The 12813-nt window shown below is 46.4% G+C and overlaps 15 non-coding genes across 15 annotated transcripts; 10 read left to right on the top strand and 5 right to left on the bottom strand.

Annotated features, from left to right (window-relative positions):
• Positions 1-518: 518 nt before the first annotated feature.
• Positions 519-591, bottom strand: TRNAK-UUU (transfer RNA lysine (anticodon UUU)). The gene has a single exon. It is a non-coding gene; the product is annotated as a tRNA-Lys (tRNA).
• Positions 592-686: 95 nt separating this feature from the next.
• On the top strand, positions 687-757 carry TRNAG-GCC (transfer RNA glycine (anticodon GCC)). Its single transcript has one exon. It is a non-coding gene; the product is annotated as a tRNA-Gly (tRNA).
• A 295-nt stretch (positions 758-1052) lies between these two features.
• TRNAS-GCU (transfer RNA serine (anticodon GCU)) lies at positions 1053-1123 on the top strand. Its single transcript has one exon. It is a non-coding gene; the product is annotated as a tRNA-Ser (tRNA).
• Positions 1124-3542: 2419 nt separating this feature from the next.
• Positions 3543-3613, top strand: TRNAG-GCC (transfer RNA glycine (anticodon GCC)). The gene has a single exon. It is a non-coding gene; the product is annotated as a tRNA-Gly (tRNA).
• An 860-nt stretch (positions 3614-4473) lies between these two features.
• On the bottom strand, positions 4474-4546 carry TRNAK-UUU (transfer RNA lysine (anticodon UUU)). The gene has a single exon. It is a non-coding gene; the product is annotated as a tRNA-Lys (tRNA).
• A 95-nt stretch (positions 4547-4641) lies between these two features.
• TRNAG-GCC (transfer RNA glycine (anticodon GCC)) lies at positions 4642-4712 on the top strand. Its single transcript has one exon. It is a non-coding gene; the product is annotated as a tRNA-Gly (tRNA).
• Positions 4713-5007: 295 nt separating this feature from the next.
• Positions 5008-5078, top strand: TRNAS-GCU (transfer RNA serine (anticodon GCU)). Its single transcript has one exon. It is a non-coding gene; the product is annotated as a tRNA-Ser (tRNA).
• A 2419-nt stretch (positions 5079-7497) lies between these two features.
• Positions 7498-7568, top strand: TRNAG-GCC (transfer RNA glycine (anticodon GCC)). Its single transcript has one exon. It is a non-coding gene; the product is annotated as a tRNA-Gly (tRNA).
• Positions 7569-8608: 1040 nt separating this feature from the next.
• TRNAG-GCC (transfer RNA glycine (anticodon GCC)) lies at positions 8609-8679 on the top strand. Its single transcript has one exon. It is a non-coding gene; the product is annotated as a tRNA-Gly (tRNA).
• Positions 8680-9540: 861 nt separating this feature from the next.
• Positions 9541-9613, bottom strand: TRNAK-UUU (transfer RNA lysine (anticodon UUU)). The gene has a single exon. It is a non-coding gene; the product is annotated as a tRNA-Lys (tRNA).
• Positions 9614-9708: 95 nt separating this feature from the next.
• Positions 9709-9779, top strand: TRNAG-GCC (transfer RNA glycine (anticodon GCC)). Its single transcript has one exon. It is a non-coding gene; the product is annotated as a tRNA-Gly (tRNA).
• Positions 9780-10640: 861 nt separating this feature from the next.
• TRNAK-UUU (transfer RNA lysine (anticodon UUU)) lies at positions 10641-10713 on the bottom strand. The gene has a single exon. It is a non-coding gene; the product is annotated as a tRNA-Lys (tRNA).
• A 107-nt stretch (positions 10714-10820) lies between these two features.
• Positions 10821-10891, top strand: TRNAS-GCU (transfer RNA serine (anticodon GCU)). Its single transcript has one exon. It is a non-coding gene; the product is annotated as a tRNA-Ser (tRNA).
• An 859-nt stretch (positions 10892-11750) lies between these two features.
• Positions 11751-11823, bottom strand: TRNAK-UUU (transfer RNA lysine (anticodon UUU)). Its single transcript has one exon. It is a non-coding gene; the product is annotated as a tRNA-Lys (tRNA).
• Positions 11824-11930: 107 nt separating this feature from the next.
• Positions 11931-12001, top strand: TRNAG-GCC (transfer RNA glycine (anticodon GCC)). Its single transcript has one exon. It is a non-coding gene; the product is annotated as a tRNA-Gly (tRNA).
• Positions 12002-12813: the final 812 nt, after the last annotated feature.

Genomic DNA, 12813 nt, shown 5'->3' with positions numbered 1-12813 from the left:
AGGCCGGGTTCAATTCCCGGTCAATACATTCCTGAGTTTTTGCTGATAGGGCAGTGCATTTTGTGAAAGTGAGGACAGCCATTTGCGCTGTGGTGATGCAAGTATACACTGTTCCACATACAATGGTACAGGAAGAGAAAAAAACAACTGCCCAACATGGAGCTCAAATACATGACCCTAAGATTAATAGTCTTATGCTCTAGCGACTATGCTAGTCGGGCTTGGTTACGTAGGCTTGGAGGTGATGGCAAGGCAAGGCATCCTGACACTCCTGCTTTGTTTTATACACTAAAGTACATGAGTAAGTGTAAAATTAGGCATCTGTGGAGCATTGGTGGTTCAGTGGTAGAATTCTCGCCTGCCACGCGTGAGGCCCGGAATCGATTCCCGGCCAATGCAGTCCTGAGTTTTTGCTGATATGGCAGTGTATTTTGTGAAAGTGAGGACAGCCATTTGCGCTGTGGTGGTGCAAGTATACAGTGTTCCACATACAATGGTACAGGAAAAGAAAAAACAACCGCCCAACGTGTGGCTCGAACCCACGACCCTGAGATTAAAAGTCTCATGCTCTACCGACTGAGCTAGCAAGGCTTGGTTGAGAATGTATGGAGGTGATGGCAAGGCAAGGCATCCTGACACTCCTGCTTTGTTTCATACACTAAAGTACACGAGTAAGTATCTTTGGAGCATTGGTGGTTCAGTGGTAGAATTCTTGCCTGCCATGCAGGAGGCCTGGGTTCGATTCCCGGCCAATGCAGTCCTGAGTTTTTGCTGATATGGCAGTGTATTTTGTGAAAGTGAGGACAGCCATTTGCGCTGTGGTGGTGCAAGTATACAGTGTTCCACATACAATGGTACAGGAAAAGAAAAAACATCCGCCCAAAGTGGGGCTCTAACCCACGACCCTGAGATTAAGAGTCTCATGCTCTACTGAGCTAGCCAGGCTTGGTTGAGAATGTATGGAGGTGATGGCAAGGCAAGGCATCCTGACACTCCTGCTTTGTTTCCTACACTAAAGTACACGAGTAAGTGTAAAATTAAGTATCTGTGGAGCATTGGTGGTTCAGTGGTAGAATTCTCGCCTGCTACGCGGGATGCCCAGGTTAGATTCCCGGCCAATGCAGTCCTGAGTTTTTGCTGATATGGCAGTGCATTTTGTGAAAGTGAGGACAGCCATTTGCGCTGTGGTGGTGCAAGTTGACAGTGTTCCACATACAATGGTACAGGAAAAGAAAAAAAACATCCGCCCAATGTGGGGCTCGAGCCCACGACCCTGAGATTAAGAGTCTCATGCTTTACCGACTGAGTTAGCAATGCTTGGTAACCGAGGAGTTGTGTGATGGCAAGGCAAGGCATCCTGACTTTCCTGCTTTGTTTTGTACACTAAAGTACATGAGTAAGTCTAAAATTAAGCATCTGTGGATCATTGGTGTTTCAGTGGTAGAAATCTAGCCGGCCACGTGGGAGGCCGGGTTCAATTCCGGTCAATACATTCCTGAGTTTTTGCTGATAGGGCAGTGCATTTTGTGAAAGTGAGGACAGCCATTTGCGTTGTGGTGATGCAAGTATACACTGTTCCACATACAATGGTACAGGAAGAGAAAAAAACAACTGCCCAACATGGAGCTCAAATACATGACCCTAAGATTAATAGTCTTATGCTCTAGCGACTGTGCTAGTCGGGCTTGGTTACGTAGGCTTGGAGGTGATGGCAAGGCAAGGCATCCTGACACTCCTGCTTTGTTTTATACACAGTACTGTAATGTGCATAGACCTCGCTTACAGTATCTCTGTGTATTTTGGCTAGGGGATTGTGACGCTCCTTCAGCATCGCCCCGTAGCCTGCACAGCTTATGCCATTTCTCATTCCATACCCAACTGCTGCCTGCCACGAGGTGGGGGTTCAGGAGGTGGGGGTTCATGGGTAGTGGTCGTTTTGACAGTGTGCTATGCGATTGAGTCCGGTGTACCGTAATACTGTATGCAATCCTACAGTAGCTTATCCCTCCCCTGTGTATTTTGGCTAGGGGATTGTGACGCTCCTTCAGCATTGCCCCATAACCTGCACAAGGGTTCAGGGGCGGCGGCCATTTTGCCAGTGTGCTACAGTATGTCATCGAGTCCGGTGTACCATAATATGCATACTGTGTATTTTAGCTAGGGGATTGTGACGCTCATTCAGCATTGCCCCATAGTCTGTACAATCTGGACTATTACTTGCTCCGTAGCCTAGGGCCTCTGTGGGGCAAGGAGTCATAGGTGGTAGCCATTTCTATTCAGTCTGCCCAGCTACAGAATTGTATGTGTACTGTGTACGGAGCATAGTACCTTAACCTGCATAGAACCTGCACATTATGGTACACCGGACTCGATCGCATAGAACCGCTCATGCAGCTACTGTATGCCCTGGTTTGCAGTATGTGAATAAAAAAAATAATAAAGTGTCTGAAAAAAACTACAGTAACATGCATTCGTACAGTACTTAAGGAATCGAACCCTGGACTCTGAGTATAGGAAGCGAAACACTTCACCACTTCGCCGCAGACAAATGTATAAATCCGTTGGTTTTGATTATGCTGTAATGGCTACGGGATTAGGACGATAACACTGTAGAAAATTCCTAATCTTGAGAGGCAATAGTGAACTTGTAACACACATCCATTTGCGACAGTGTACACTACTGGTTTTACAGTACTGTGTTTTGTCTGCGGGACTTGCACGCTCACATACAGTATTCATAAAGTATTGTAGATGGATCATATACTGTATGCTGTACTACTGTATTTGCGTCGGTGTCGTACTGTATATACTGTACAGTACTGTATTAAATAATGCAGCGTAATGAGTACAGTATTTGCTGTATGCAGCGTAATGAGACGCCTTAGTAAAGTAGTCCTTATTATGTATGTCAGTATTGTATTTTACGGGAGACCACACGCATGCGCAGTGGTGATTGTAATATACAATGGTACAGGAAAAGAAAAAAAACATCCGCCCAATGTGGGGCTCGAACCCACGACCCTGAGATTAAGAGTCTCATGCTTTACCGACTGAGTTAGCAATGCTTGGTAACCGAGGAGTTGTGGTGATTACAAGGCAAGGCATCCTGACTTTCCTGCTTTGTTTTGTACACTAAAGTACATGAGTAAGTCTAAAATTAAGCATCTGTGGATCATTGGTGTTTCAGTGGTAGAAATCTAGCCGGCCACGTGGGAGGCCGGGTTCAATTCCCGGTCAATACATTACTGAGTTTTTGCTGATGGGGCAGTGCATTTTGTGAAAGTGAGGACAGCCATTTGCGCTGTGGTGATGCAAGTATACACTGTTCCACATACAATGGTACAGGAAGAGAAAAAAACAACTGCCCAACATGGAGCTCAAATACATGACCCTAAGATTAATAGTCTTATGCTCTAGCGACTGTACTAGTCGGGCTTGGTTACGTAGGCTTGGAGGTGATGGCAAGGCAAGGCATCCTGACACTCCTGCTTTGTTTTATACACTAAAGTACATGAGTAAGTGTAAAATTAGGCATCTGTGGAGCATTGGTGGTTCAGTGGTAGAATTCTCGCCTGCCACGCGGGAAGCCCGGGTTCGATTCCCGGCCAATGCAGTCCTGAGTTTTTGCTGATATGGCAGTGCATTTTGTGAAAGTGAGGACAGCCATTTGCGCTGTGGTGGTGCAAGTTGACAGTGTTCCACATACAATGGTACAGGAAAAGAAAAAAAACATCCGCCCAATGTGGGGCTCGAACCCACGACCCTGAGATTAAGAGTCTCATGCTTTACCGACTGAGTTAGCAATGCTTGGTAACCGAGGAGTTGTGTGATGGCAAGGCAAGGCATCCTGACTTTCCTGCTTTGTTTTGTACACTAAAGTACATGAGTAAGTCTAAAATTAAGCATCTGTGGATCATTGGTGTTTCAGTGGTAGAAATCTAGCCGGCCACGTGGGAGGCCGGGTTCAATTCCCGGTCAATACATTACTGAGTTTTTGCTGATAGGGCAGTGCATTTTGTGAAAGTGAGGACAGCCATTTGCGCTGTGGTGATGCAAGTATACACTGTTCCACATACAATGGTACAGGAAGAGAAAAAAACAACTGCCCAACATGGAGCTCAAATACATGACCCTAAGATTAATAGTCTTATGCTCTAGCGACTGTGCTAGTCGGGCTTGGTTACGTAGGCTTGGAGGTGATGGCAAGGCAAGGCATCCTGACACTCCTGCTTTGTTTTATACACTAAAGTACATGAGTAAGTGTAAAATTAGGCATCTGTGGAGCATTGGTGGTTCAGTGGTAGAATTCTCGCCTGCCACGCGTGAGGCCCGGAATCGATTCCCGGCCAATGCAGTCCTGAGTTTTTGCTGATATGGCAGTGTATTTTGTGAAAGTGAGGACAGCCATTTGCGCTGTGGTGGTGCAAGTATACAGTGTTCCACATACAATGGTACAGGAAAAGAAAAAACAACCGCCCAACGTGTGGCTCGAACCCACGACCCTGAGATTAAAAGTCTCATGCTCTACCGACTGAGCTAGCAAGGCTTGGTTGAGAATGTATGGAGGTGATGGCAAGGCAAGGCATCCTGACACTCCTGCTTTGTTTCATACACTAAAGTACACGAGTAAGTATCTTTGGAGCATTGGTGGTTCAGTGGTAGAATTCTTGCCTGCCATGCAGGAGGCCTGGGTTCGATTCCCGGCCAATGCAGTCCTGAGTTTTTGCTGATATGGCAGTGTATTTTGTGAAAGTGAGGACAGCCATTTGCGCTGTGGTGGTGCAAGTATACAGTGTTCCACATACAATGGTACAGGAAAAGAAAAAACATCCGCCCAAAGTGGGGCTCTAACCCACGACCCTGAGATTAAGAGTCTCATGCTCTACTGAGCTAGCCAGGCTTGGTTGAGAATGTATGGAGGTGATGGCAAGGCAAGGCATCCTGACACTCCTGCTTTGTTTCCTACACTAAAGTACACGAGTAAGTGTAAAATTAAGTATCTGTGGAGCATTGGTGGTTCAGTGGTAGAATTCTCGCCTGCTACGCGGGATGCCCAGGTTAGATTCCCGGCCAATGCAGTCCTGAGTTTTTGCTGATATGGCAGTGCATTTTGTGAAAGTGAGGACAGCCATTTGCGCTGTGGTGGTGCAAGTTGACAGTGTTCCACATACAATGGTACAGGAAAAGAAAAAAAACATCCGCCCAATGTGGGGCTCGAACCCACGACCCTGAGATTAAGAGTCTCATGCTTTACCGACTGAGTTAGCAATGCTTGGTAACCGAGGAGTTGTGTGATGGCAAGGCAAGGCATCCTGACTTTCCTGCTTTGTTTTGTACACTAAAGTACATGAGTAAGTCTAAAATTAAGCATCTGTGGATCATTGGTGTTTCAGTGGTAGAAATCTAGCCGGCCACGTGGGAGGCCGGGTTCAATTCCGGTCAATACATTCCTGAGTTTTTGCTGATAGGGCAGTGCATTTTGTGAAAGTGAGGACAGCCATTTGCGTTGTGGTGATGCAAGTATACACTGTTCCACATACAATGGTACAGGAAGAGAAAAAAACAACTGCCCAACATGGAGCTCAAATACATGACCCTAAGATTAATAGTCTTATGCTCTAGCGACTGTGCTAGTCGGGCTTGGTTACGTAGGCTTGGAGGTGATGGCAAGGCAAGGCATCCTGACACTCCTGCTTTGTTTTATACACAGTACTGTAATGTGCATAGACCTCGCTTACAGTATCTCTGTGTATTTTGGCTAGGGGATTGTGACGCTCCTTCAGCATCGCCCCGTAGCCTGCACAGCTTATGCCATTTCTCATTCCATACCCAACTGCTGCCTGCCACGAGGTGGGGGTTCAGGAGGTGGGGGTTCATGGGTAGTGGTCGTTTTGACAGTGTGCTATGCGATTGAGTCCGGTGTACCGTAATACTGTATGCAATCCTACAGTAGCTTATCCCTCCCCTGTGTATTTTGGCTAGGGGATTGTGACGCTCCTTCAGCATTGCCCCATAACCTGCACAAGGGTTCAGGGGCGGCGGCCATTTTGCCAGTGTGCTACAGTATGTCATCGAGTCCGGTGTACCATAATATGCATACTGTGTATTTTAGCTAGGGGATTGTGACGCTCATTCAGCATTGCCCCATAGTCTGTACAATCTGGACTATTACTTGCTCCGTAGCCTAGGGCCTCTGTGGGGCAAGGAGTCATAGGTGGTAGCCATTTCTATTCAGTCTGCCCAGCTACAGAATTGTATGTGTACTGTGTACGGAGCATAGTACCTTAACCTGCATAGAACCTGCACATTATGGTACACCGGACTCGATCGCATAGAACCGCTCATGCAGCTACTGTATGCCCTGGTTTGCAGTATGTGAATAAAAAAAATAATAAAGTGTCTGAAAAAAACTACAGTAACATGCATTCGTACAGTACTTAAGGAATCGAACCCTGGACTCTGAGTATAGGAAGCGAAACACTTCACCACTTCGCCGCAGACAAATGTATAAATCCGTTGGTTTTGATTATGCTGTAATGGCTACGGGATTAGGACGATAACACTGTAGAAAATTCCTAATCTTGAGAGGCAATAGTGAACTTGTAACACACATCCATTTGCGACAGTGTACACTACTGGTTTTACAGTACTGTGTTTTGTCTGCGGGACTTGCACGCTCACATACAGTATTCATAAAGTATTGTAGATGGATCATATACTGTATGCTGTACTACTGTATTTGCGTCGGTGTCGTACTGTATATACTGTACAGTACTGTATTAAATAATGCAGCGTAATGAGTACAGTATTTGCTGTATGCAGCGTAATGAGACGCCTTAGTAAAGTAGTCCTTATTATGTATGTCAGTATTGTATTTTACGGGAGACCACACGCATGCGCAGTGGTGATTGTAATATACAATGGTACAGGAAAAGAAAAAAAACATCCGCCCAATGTGGGGCTCGAACCCACGACCCTGAGATTAAGAGTCTCATGCTTTACCGACTGAGTTAGCAATGCTTGGTAACCGAGGAGTTGTGGTGATTACAAGGCAAGGCATCCTGACTTTCCTGCTTTGTTTTGTACACTAAAGTACATGAGTAAGTCTAAAATTAAGCATCTGTGGATCATTGGTGTTTCAGTGGTAGAAATCTAGCCGGCCACGTGGGAGGCCGGGTTCAATTCCCGGTCAATACATTACTGAGTTTTTGCTGATGGGGCAGTGCATTTTGTGAAAGTGAGGACAGCCATTTGCGCTGTGGTGATGCAAGTATACACTGTTCCACATACAATGGTACAGGAAGAGAAAAAAACAACTGCCCAACATGGAGCTCAAATACATGACCCTAAGATTAATAGTCTTATGCTCTAGCGACTGTACTAGTCGGGCTTGGTTACGTAGGCTTGGAGGTGATGGCAAGGCAAGGCATCCTGACACTCCTGCTTTGTTTTATACACTAAAGTACATGAGTAAGTGTAAAATTAGGCATCTGTGGAGCATTGGTGGTTCAGTGGTAGAATTCTCGCCTGCCACGCGGGAGGCCCGGGTTCGATTCCCGGCCAATGCAGTCCTGAGTTTTTGCTGATATGGCAGTGCATTTTGTGAAAGTGAGGACAGCCATTTGCGCTGTGGTGGTGCAAGTTGACAGTGTTCCACATACAATGGTACAGGAAAAGAAAAAAAACATCCGCCCAATGTGGGGCTCGAACCCACGACCCTGAGATTAAGAGTCTCATGCTTTACCGACTGAGTTAGCAATGCTTGGTAACCGAGGAGTTGTGTGATGGCAAGGCAAGGCATCCTGACTTTCCTGCTTTGTTTTGTACACTAAAGTACATGAGTAAGTCTAAAATTAAGCATCTGTGGATCATTGGTGTTTCAGTGGTAGAAATCTAGCCGGCCACGTGGGAGGCCGGGTTCAATTCCCGGTCAATACATTACTGAGTTTTTGCTGATAGGGCAGTGCATTTTGTGAAAGTGAGGACAGCCATTTGCGCTGTGGTGATGCAAGTATACACTGTTCCACATACAATGGTACAGGAAGAGAAAAAAACAACTGCCCAACATGGAGCTCAAATACATGACCCTAAGATTAATAGTCTTATGCTCTAGCGACTGTGCTAGTCGGGCTTGGTTACGTAGGCTTGGAGGTGATGGCAAGGCAAGGCTTCCTGACACTCCTGCTTTGTTTTATACACTAAAGTACATGAGTAAGTGTAAAACTTGGCATCTGTGGAGCATTGGTGGTTCAGTGGTAGAATTCTCGCCTGCCACGCGTGAGGCCCGGAATCGATTCCCGGCCAATGCAGTCCTGAGTTTTTGCTGATATGGCAGTGTATTTTGTAAAAGTGAGGACAGCCATTTGCGCTGTTGTGGTGCAAGTATACAGTGTTCCACATACAATGGTACAGGAAAAGAAAAAACATCTGCCCAACGTCAGGCTCGAACCCACGACCCTGAGATTAAAAGTCTCATGGTCTACCGACTGAGCTAGCCATGCTTGGTTGAGAATGTATGGAGATGATGGCAAGGCAAGGCATCCTGACACTCCTGCTTTGTTTCATACACTAAAGTACACGAGTAAGTGTAAAGTTAAGTGTTTGTGGAGCATTGGTGGTTCAGTGGTAGAATTCTCGCCTGCCACGCAGGAGGCCCGGGTTCGATTCCCGACCAATGCAGTCCTGAGTTTTTGCTGATATGGCAGTGCATTTTGTGAAAGTGAGGACAGCCATTTGCGCTGTGGTGGTGCAAGTTGACAGTGTTCCACATACAATGGTACAGGAAAAGAAAAAAAACATCCGCCCAATGTGGGTCTCGAACCCACGACCCTGAGATTAAGAGTATCATGCTTTTCCGACTGAGTTAGCAATGCTTGGTAACCGAGGAGTTGTGGTGATGGCAAGGCAAGGCATCCTGACTCTCCTGCTTTGTTTTGTACACTAAAGTACATGAGTAAGTCTAAAATTAAGCATCTGTGGATCATTGGTGGTTCAGTGGTAGAAATCTAGCCGGCCACGTGGGAGGCCGGGTTCAATTCCCGGTCAATACATTCCTGAGTTTTTGCTGATAGGGCAGTGCATTTTGTGAAAGTGAGGACAGCCATTTGCGCTGTGGTGATGCAAGTATACACTGTTCCACATACAATGGTACAGGAAGAGAAAAAAACAACTGCCCAACATGGAGCTCAAATACATGACCCTAAGATTAATAGTCTTATGCTCTAGCGACTATGCTAGTCGGGCTTGGTTACGTAGGCTTGGAGGTGATGGCAAGGCAAGGCATCCTGACACTCCTGCTTTGTTTTATACACTAAAGTACATGAGTAAGTGTAAAATTAGGCATCTGTGGAGCATTGGTGGTTCAGTGGTAGAATTCTCGCCTGCCACGCGTGAGGCCCGGAATCGATTCCCGGCCAATGCAGTCCTGAGTTTTTGCTGATATGGCAGTGTATTTTGTGAAAGTGAGGACAGCCATTTGCGCTGTGGTGGTGCAAGTATACAGTGTTCCACATACAATGGTACAGGAAAAGAAAAAACAACCGCCCAACGTGTGGCTCGAACCCACGACCCTGAGATTAAAAGTCTCATGCTCTACCGACTGAGCTAGCAAGGCTTGGTTGAGAATGTATGGAGGTGATGGCAAGGCAAGGCATCCTGACACTCCTGCTTTGTTTCATACACTAAAGTACACGAGTAAGTATCTTTGGAGCATTGGTGGTTCAGTGGTAGAATTCTCGCCTGCCACGCGGGAGGCCCGGGTTCGATTCCCGGCCAATGCAGTCCTGAGTTTTTGCTGATATGGCAGTGCATTTTGTGAAAGTGAGGACAGCCATTTGCGCAGTGGTGGTGCAAGTTGACAGTGTTCCACATACAATGGTACAGGAAAAGCAAAAAAAAATCCGCCCAATGTGGGTCTCGAACCCACGACCCTGAGATTAAGAGTCTCATGCTTTACCGACTGAGTTAGCAATGCTTGGTAACCGAGGAGTTGTGGTGATGGCAAGGCAAGGCATCCTGACTCTCCTGCTTTGTTTTGTACACTAAAGTACATGAGTAAGTCTAAAATTAAGCATCTGTGGATCATTGGTGTTTCAGTGGTAGAAATCTAGCCGGCCACGTGGGAGGCCGGGTTCAATTCCCGGTCAATATATTCCTGAGTTTTTGCTGATAGGGCAGTGCATTTTGTGAAAGTGAGGACAGCCATTTGCGCTGTGGTGATGCAAGTATACACTGTTCCACATACAATGGTACAGGAAGAGAAAAAAACAACTGCCCAACATGGAGCTCAAATACATGACCCTAAGATTAATAGTCTTATGCTCTAGCGACTGTGCTAGTCGGGCTTGGTTACGTAGGCTTGGAGGTGATGGCAAGGCAAGGCATCCTGACACTCCTGCTTTGTTTTATACACTAAAGTACATGAGTAAGTGTAAAACTAGGCATCTGTGGAGCATTGGTGGTTCAGTGGTAGAATTCTCGCCTGCCACGCGTGAGGCCCGGAATCGATTCCCGGCCAATGCAGTCCTGAGTTTTTGCTGATATGGCAGTGTATTTTGTGAAAGTGAGGACAGCCATTTGCGCTGTTGTGGTGCAAGTATACAGTGTTCCACATACAATGGTACAGGAAAAGAAAAAACATCTGCCCAACGTGGGGCTCGAACCCACGACCCTGAGATTAAAAGTCTCATGTTCTACCGACTGAGCTAGCCAGGCTTGGTTGAGAATGTATGGAGGTGATGGCAAGGCAAGGCATCCTGACACTCCTGCTTTGTTTCCTACACTAAAGTACACGAGTAAGTGTAAAATTAAGTATCTGTGGAGCATTGGTGGTTCAGTGGTAGAATTCTCGCCTGCTACGCGGGATGCCCAGGTTAGATTCCCGGCCAATGCAGTCCTGAGTTTTTGCTGATATGGCAGTGCATTTTGTGAAAGTGAGGACAGCCATTTGCGCTGTGGTGGTGCAAGTTGACAGTGTTCCACATACAATGGTACAGGAAAAGAAAAAAAACATCCGCCCAATGTGGGGCTCGAACCCACGACCCTGAGATTAAGAGTCTCATGCTTTACCGACTGAGTTAGCAATGCTTGGTAACCGAGGAGTTGTGTGATGGCAAGGCAAGGCATCCTGACTTTCCTGCTTTGTTTTGTACACTAAAGTACATGAGTAAGTCTAAAATTAAGCATCTGTGGATCATTGGTGTTTCAGTGGTAGAAATCTAGCCGGCCACGTGGGAGGCCGGGTTCAATTCCGGTCAATACATTCCTGAGTTTTTGCTGATAGGGCAGTGCATTTTGTGAAAGTGAGGACAGCCATTTGCGTTGTGGTGATGCAAGTATACACTGTTCCACATACAATGGTACAGGAAGAGAAAAAAACAACTGCCCAACATGGAGCTCAAATACATGACCCTAAGATTAATAGTCTTATGCTCTAGCGACTGTGCTAGTCGGGCTTGGTTACGTAGGCTTGGAGGTGATGGCAAGGCAAGGCATCCTGACACTCCTGCTTTGTTTTATACACTAAAGTACATGAGTAAGTGTAAAACTAGGCATCTGTGGAGCATTGGTGGTTCAGTGGTAGAATTCTCGCCTGCCACGCGTGAGGCCCGGAATCGATTCCCGGCCAATGCAGTCCTGAGTTTTTGCTGATATGGCAGTGTATTTTGTAAAAGTGAGGACAGCCATTTGCGCTGTTGTGGTGCAAGTATACAGTGTTCCACATACAATGGTACAGGAAAAGAAAAAACATCTGCCCAACGTGGGGCTCGAACCCACGACCCTGAGATTAAAAGTCTCATGCTCTACCGACTGAGCTAGCCAGGCTTGGTTGAGAATGTATGGAGGTGATGGCAAGGCAAGGCATCCTGACACTCCTGCTTTGTTTCATACACTAAAGTACACGAGTAAGTGTAAAGTTAAGTATTTGTGGAGCATTGGTGGTTCAGTGGTAGAATTCTCGCCTGCCACGCGGGAGGCCCGGGTTCGATTCCCGACCAATGCAGTCCTGAGTTTTTGCTGATATGGCAGTGCATTTTGTGAAAGTGAGGACAGCCATTTGCGCTGTGGTGGTGCAAGTTGACAGTGTTCCACATACAATGGTACAGGAAAAGAAAAAAAACATCCGCCCAATGTGGGTCTCGAACCCACGACCCTGAGATTAAGAGTCTCATGCTTTACCGACTGAGTGAGCAATGCTTGGTAACCGAGGAGTTGTGTGATGGCAAGGCAAGGCATCCTGACTCTCCTGCTTTGTTTTGTACACTAAAGTACATGAGTAAGTCTAAAATTAAGCATCTGTGGATCATTGGTGGTTCAGTGGTAGAAATCTAGCCGGCCACGTGGGAGGCCGGGTTCAATTCCCGGTCAATACATTCCTGAGTTTTTGCTGATAGGGCAGTGCATTTTGTGAAAGTGAGGACAGCCATTTGCGCTGTGGTGATGCAAGTATACACTGTTCCACATACAATGGTACAGGAAGAGAAAAAAACAACTGCCCAACATGGAGTTCAAATACATGACCCTAAGATTAATAGTTTTATGCTCTAGCGACTGTGCTAGTCGGGCTTGGTTACGTAGGCTTGGAGGTGATGGCAAGGCAAGGCATCCTGACACTCCTGCTTTGTTTTGTACACTAAAGTACATGAGTAAGTCTAAAATTAAGCATCTGTGGATCATTGGTGGTTCAGTGGTAGAAATCTAGCCGGCCACGTGGGAGGCCGGGTTCAATTCCCGGTCAATACATTCCTGAGTTTTTGCTGATAGGGCAGTGCATTTTGTGAAAGTGAGGACAGCCATTTGCGCTGTGGTGATGCA

Source organism: Pseudophryne corroboree, chromosome 3 (assembly GCF_028390025.1).
Source record: "Pseudophryne corroboree isolate aPseCor3 chromosome 3, aPseCor3.hap2, whole genome shotgun sequence".
Taxonomy (NCBI): domain Eukaryota; kingdom Metazoa; phylum Chordata; class Amphibia; order Anura; family Myobatrachidae; genus Pseudophryne; species Pseudophryne corroboree.
The sequence above is the reverse complement of the archived record's forward strand: the minus strand, read 5'-3'. Positions and strand labels throughout refer to the sequence as shown.